Here is a 6,716-nt window from a genome sequence, read left to right as displayed (position 1 = left end):
ACTTTGCTTATCAGAGGTCAGTCCACTGATTCCCTAAATTATCAGACTTAAAAAAAAAACCTTTGAGAGCGGTGAGTCTTTTTATATTTCCATGTGAAAGAAACTCCATCAGAGTGAGGCTACAGGCCTCTTTCTGCCCCCAAGGGAGGAGGAAGAGGTGAGCTACTGATTGGAGAATAGAGGGGAAGGGAGTACAGCTCAGACCCTTTCTCCCCTCTCTTCAACTAGGGCTTTCCTAAGTGGACCTTTGTTGTTCATGTTTGTTGCTTCTAACAGACTGTAGCTCTAAAATCTCTTCTGAAATGTTGCTGTTTTGATAGTAGAATGAGTTAAGAATGTTTTAATAAAAGTGTATGACTAAAGTGCAGCAAAAGGGTATCCTTAATTTCACAAATTAAATGCAATTCATTCAACCTTTACATATGACCTCTGAACTCTGACACAAAGGGTAAGGGAAGGGAGTAATGCAAGACCATTTGCAGCGGCTTTGTGGTTAAAAGTAGTATGAAGTCCTTTGAAGAATCCTTTGCAAAGCAGAGAATAGTTTCAAAGTAGAAGATTCCTAACCTTCATATTACATTGGAAATATGTGTCAGATTTGTTCATTAGACAACATGAATGGAGTATTAAGTGCTGCAGTGGGAAATTGTCCTTGGTCAAAGACCTTTTGGTTCCTCTTCCTTAAGAAAGAGACCCACGCCTGACCCCCACCTCATAGACCTTTGAGATAACTAAAGAACATGGAAGAGAAAGGGTCTGCCCAGCTAAGCAATTTTATGGAAAAGACCGTACACTCATCAGTCTGGAGTCTTAATTATGCTCACTCTGATGGGAAGGACCATAAAAAGGCATGTGGTCTAAATTGGGCAGGATCAATGTCTTTGGCCAGCTCTTGAATTGTCTTCAGTCCAAAGATATTTCGCTCTGAGCCAGGAAGTGAGACAGTGAGGGTAAAAACATCTGAAACCCATGAGCATCTTCCACCTATTGATCCAAAGGTATCAGAGGATGTCATGAGCCCAAGCGTGGTTTGAGGAAAGTAGCTTTAGGGCAAATGAGAACAGAATTTCCTGGGGTTGAATGCGCGTCTAAGTCAGTTTCTATAGAGTTCCAGGAAAAGAGGAGTTTTGACAGCCATCAGTTTATTTGATCAATGCATTCAGGTCCTCAAAGGGTTTTCTCTTAAATATGTGTGTATAAAGCCTGATAAGGCTCTTAATAAACCAATACTTGTCAATGAATCCAGTAATTGTCAAAGCCCCTCTTCAGTTTGTATAAGAAACATGTGCACAGATGTGACTTCTCGAGTCAATTGTTGCACAATTTGAGTGTGCTTGTCTACCCACAGGAGTTCACATATACCAAGTGAATCCAAATCATTCATTCAACACAATTTGAATTCCTGGGCCTGGAGTTATAAAGACAGATAGGATGTAGTCTCTGCGCTCAAGAAACACAGTCTTGTTGGAGTGACAGACATGTTAGCAAATTAAAGGTCCCTGTGGAGTGACAGAGTCAAGGATAGAAGTGTGTACTGACAACAGTGAGGTCCAGAGGAAGGGGTGTCAGAATGCCTGGGGAAGGGATAGAGAGCTTTCAAGAATAAAGGGGGAGTCTGGCAGGAAGCCAAGGGCCCTCCATTATGAGAGAATTGCTTGTGCAAAAGCCCTGAGGTGTAAAGTCTTAGTATTCAGGGGACTGTTGATGGTTAGGTATAATGAGTATTGGAACAGAGAAGGAAGGCATGTAAGATAAAGGTGAAAAATTACAGGGAGAGGTCAGATCTTTTTTTTTAAATCAATATTTTTTTATTGACGTATAGTTGATTTACAATGTTGTGTTAATTTCTGCTGTACAGCAAAGTGATTCAGTTATACACATATATACATTCTTTTTTTAAAATTCTTTCCCATTATGGTTTATCATAGGATATTGAATATAGTTCTCTGTGCTATACAGTAGGACCTTGCTGTTCATCCATTCCATATATGATAGCTTACGTCTGCTCACCCCAACCTCCCACACCATCCCTCCCCCAACACCCTCCCCCCTTGGCAACCACCAGTCTGTTCTCTATGTTCGTGATTCTGTTTCTGTTTCATAGATAAGTTCATTTGTGTCGTATTTTAGATTCCACATATAAGTGATATCATATGGGATTTGTCTTTCTCTTTCTGACTTACTTCACTTAGTATGATAATCTCCAGTTGCATCCATGTTGCTGCAAATGGCATTATTTCCTTCTTTTTATAGCTGAGTTGTATTCCATTGTATATATGCAGCACATCGTCTTTATCCATTCATCTGTCAATGGACATTTATGTTGTTTCCATGTCTTGGCTATTGTGCATAGTGCTGCTATGAATATAGCAGTGCATGTATCTTTTTGAATTATAGTTTTGTCTGGATATATGCCCAGGAGTGGGATTGCTGAATCATATGGTAATTCTATTTTTAGTTTTCTGAGGAACCTCCATACTGTTTTCCACAGTGGCTGTACCAACTTACATTCCCACCAACAGTGTAGGAGGGTTCCCTTTTCTCCACACTGGGAGAGGTCAGATCTTTCACTCACTGCTTCAGATAGCATTACTGAGTACCTGTTATGCACCAGGAAGGTACTGCTCAATACAGCACTGAACAAGACAGATGCAGTTCCTGCCCTCGTGGAGTTTATGTTCTGATGGGAAGAGACAGAATACACAAGCTAATAAACTTAATTTCAGATAGTGATGAGTGCTATGAAGGAAATAATCAGGGAAATGAGACAGAGTAATGGGTTGGGAGAGCAGCTTAGAAGGCATGGTCTGGAAAGGCTATTCTGGGATGAAGGCTATTAAAGAGGCAAAGGATGGAAAGGTCAGAAAGGACCCAAATGTGGAGTTTCCTATAATTTAGGGGACAGAGAGAGGAAGAAGAGGCAGAAAAGGAAACCAAAATAAATAATCAGAGATTTCGGACATCAGTTGGGAGAGGACAGAGTAATGGAATCCAAGGGAAGAATGGAGTATGAGGAGAAGAAAGGCCTCCACTCCATCACTCACCTTTCACTGGTATTTTTAAAATAGATGGTTATCAGATTCCCAGGTAAAGAGAATGGATTAAGCTGAGCATCTGATTTTCCTCCTCTTAAAACCTCACTTAAAACTATATTAAAGGAATTTTTTGTAAGACTTAAACCCACAAGGACAAGGCTAAGAGACAACATCAAAATTCTAGAAAGCAGATAGATGAGTGTTAATTGACTTGACAGACACAAGGAAGCCAAATCCTAAACTGGCAATGGGGAATGTGAGAGCTAACATGAAATAATGGAATATGGAGAAAATTCAAAAGACTCAGGAATTAGTGGCACTGCATACCTTTAGAAATGAGGGTGAGGTTGGGAGACTAAAATTAGGAGGACTGGTTGAAAGCTGTTTGAGAAATAGATTCCCTTCTCCCACTCTACATCACTGGTGACTGCCCCTCTCTCACCCTGGCAGAAGACTGGAGGTATAACACTTGGAGCAAGTAAAACACAGCTGAGGGTAGGAATACTGTAGTAAAATAATGGGAAATCAGTAATGGATGCATACTGATCTCTGAGTTCCTCCTGATTTCTGCCCTTATTCAGTTCCCAGAACCCTGACATTCTGGTCTTTATCTTCAAGCCAGGAGAATCAAAGAGCATTCTCTAAGGAATCTGACTTGCCCAAGAGGAAATATCTAAAGATATAGCATGAACAATTACCCTAAGAATGGTTGATTCAGATCATTCTATAGCAAAGTTCAAAATCTAGAAGCCCACCAACATACTCAAAGATCCTGTTAGCTTTTTGGCCCACCTCTCTTAAATATATGCAGACAACCAGGATTCCCTCACTCCTGAGACATAACACTCGCATTCATGGTCAATTGATTTTTGAAAAGGGTACAAGACCATTCAACAGAGGAAAGAACAGTATTTTCAACAGATGGTCTGGGACAACTGGATATCTACATGAAAAAGAATGAAGTTGGACCCCCTACCTCACACCATACACAAAAATTTATTCAAAATGGATTATAAACCTACATGAAAGAGCTAAAACTATAAAATTCCTAGAATAAAATATAGTAGTAAATCTTCATGACCTTGGGTTAATCAATAGTTTCTTAGGTATAATGCAAAAAACACAAGCAGCCAAAGAAAAAAAGACATAAATTTGACTTGATCAAAGTCAAAACCGCTTATGCCTCAGTGGACACTATCAAGAAAGTGAAAAGACAACTCACAGAATGGGAGAAAACATTTGCAAATCATATACCTGAGAAGGGACTTGTATCCAGAAATACAAAGAACTGTTACAAATTAATAATAAAAATTAATAATAAAAGACAAGTAGCTCAATTTAAAAATGGGCAAAGGATTTGAATAGACACTTCTCCAGAGAAGATCATCGTTAGACAAGAGGGAAATGCACATCAAAACCACAGTGAGATCCTACCTCACACCCATTAAGATGGCTAAAATCAAGAAAACAAGCGATGGCAAACAAGTGGAGAAATTGGAACCCATATACACTGCTGTTGGGAATGTTAAATGGTGCAACTGCTTTGAAAAACAGTCTAGCCATTCCTCAAAAGGTTAAACATAGAGCCACCATATGACCCAGCAATTGTACTCATAGGTATCTATCCAAGAGAAATGGAAATGTATGTCCACACAAAAACTTGTATACAAAAGTTCATAGCAGCATTATTCGTCATAGACAAAAAGCGGAAAAACCTAAATGTCTACCATCTGCTAAATGCGTAAACAAATTGGATATTCATACAATGGAATATTATTTGGTCATAAAAAACAATGAAATACTTATAAATGCTATAGCATGGATGAATCTTAAAGACATTATGCTAAGTGCAAGTAGCCAGTGACCCAAAAATCACATATTGGACGATTCCTTTTACATGAAATATCCAGACTAAGCACATAGATAGAGACAGAAGGTGATTCGTGGTTGCCTGGAGTTGGGGTGAGAGGAAATGGGGAGTGACTGCTAATGGGCATGGGGTTTCTTTTTAGGGTGTTGAAAATGTTCTAAAATTAGATCATGGTGATGGTGTCACAACTCCAAATATATGAAAATTAATCAACTATACACTTTAAGTGGGTGAATCTTATGGTATATGAAAAATATTTCAACAAAGCTATTAAATATCTCACTAATCATAAAGATATCGACGAACCATAAAGATACTGTCCATATCTTCATAGCACTACAACTTGTTTCCCCATCTTGCTATTCAAGGTCCTCTTGGCACTTTTTCAACTTGTAATAACGTTGTAAAGCCGCTTGGTCTTCAAAACTAAGATTAAGCAAGTCAACGTTTTGTAATTAGAGGGAAGAGGTAATTTAAAGTTCAGCGGTCAGGTTTTTACTCAATAAGAAAGGGTAGGTCAGTAAGTGTTGTTTTACAACATCTTATAACCCAACACTTTAACACATGCTTATTAACTGTTTGCATGGTGTTAATAAGACTTATTTGTCTTTTTGAAGAAACTGAAGACTCAGAAGAATAAAGATGCTTAGCCAGGGTTCCGACTGAATTTTTCTTCACTAATGTTGATTATTTGGTTTCTCTGGATGTGAGGCAGTAGGGAGCAAAGAGCCGGTGTGTCATGGTGGTCACCAGGTCAGAATCTGGACACAGATGAACCTGGATTAGAATTCTTCCCTTGCCACTTTGTAGCTGTGTGACCTTCTGCGTGCTTCTTAGCCTCTCTGTGCTTCCATTTCCTCTCTGTAAAATAGGAATTCTATCTTTACCTCAGTTTTTATTTGAGGGTCTAGCCCGTTGCAGGTACCTGTGTTTTAAAAAGGCTTTTAATAGGCATTTATGAGCAATACATCTTTGTGACTTTTTCCTGACTTAAATAGTGTTGGCATTTTCTGCAGATCAGTATCTTATTCTTCTTTCATTAGTTCTGTTTTATTTTGATGTGTTTATTATTGAGTTACTTGTCAAAGTACTTCCCTGAAACTCTGCTGTCAATCAGGAAATAAAGAAGTAAAGCATTTGATTGCTGTGTCTTTTGTTACTTAACAGTTGTGGCTCTACTTCTGCTTAGCAAAAGCATAGAGAGTGCAGAGTCAGAATGAGGACGCAGAGCTGAAGAACCCCATTCTTCTGATGTGTCGGGGGCAGTAAGGGACAGTGAGGGCAGGGGGCGCTGTACATCTTTCTGGCTCAAAATTGCCTTTTAAGGTCCCATTCATCCCAGGGATTCTTTGGGGGTTGAGTAGGAGTCTTTGTTACAATGCAAATATTTCTTGGCCCTTAATAGCACATGCACAATAATAATTAAATTTAGTTTCCTTTGCTATTTTGCCATCTTTCAGTCATGTAAAAACTAGAGTTTTCCAATTCTTAAAAAGTTCTGCCATTGTGAAGCCATATTTGTCAATGTAGAGGGAGAAGACAAATCTTATTTAACAGCTTGATTTATAATTTTCAAACATTTCAAGCATTTGTACTCTAGCCCTGATCCCACGTATTTTAAGGATGGGCCTGATAGCTTCAATCAGATAATCAGATTGTTCTTTTTCTAAAATTTAGCTAGTAATAACTTATTGATACTAAGTATGTGTCAGACTTCCTATTAAGTACTTTCTACATATTACCTTATTAAAGCCTCCCGATAGCCTTATGTCACAGGTAATTTTATTATCCTTGCTTTACAGACAGGAGAC

The sequence above is a fragment of the Eschrichtius robustus genome, chromosome 7 (assembly GCF_028021215.1).
Source record: "Eschrichtius robustus isolate mEscRob2 chromosome 7, mEscRob2.pri, whole genome shotgun sequence".
Lineage (NCBI taxonomy): Eukaryota > Metazoa > Chordata > Mammalia > Artiodactyla > Eschrichtiidae > Eschrichtius > Eschrichtius robustus.
The sequence above is the reverse complement of the archived record's forward strand: the minus strand, read 5'-3'. Positions refer to the sequence as shown.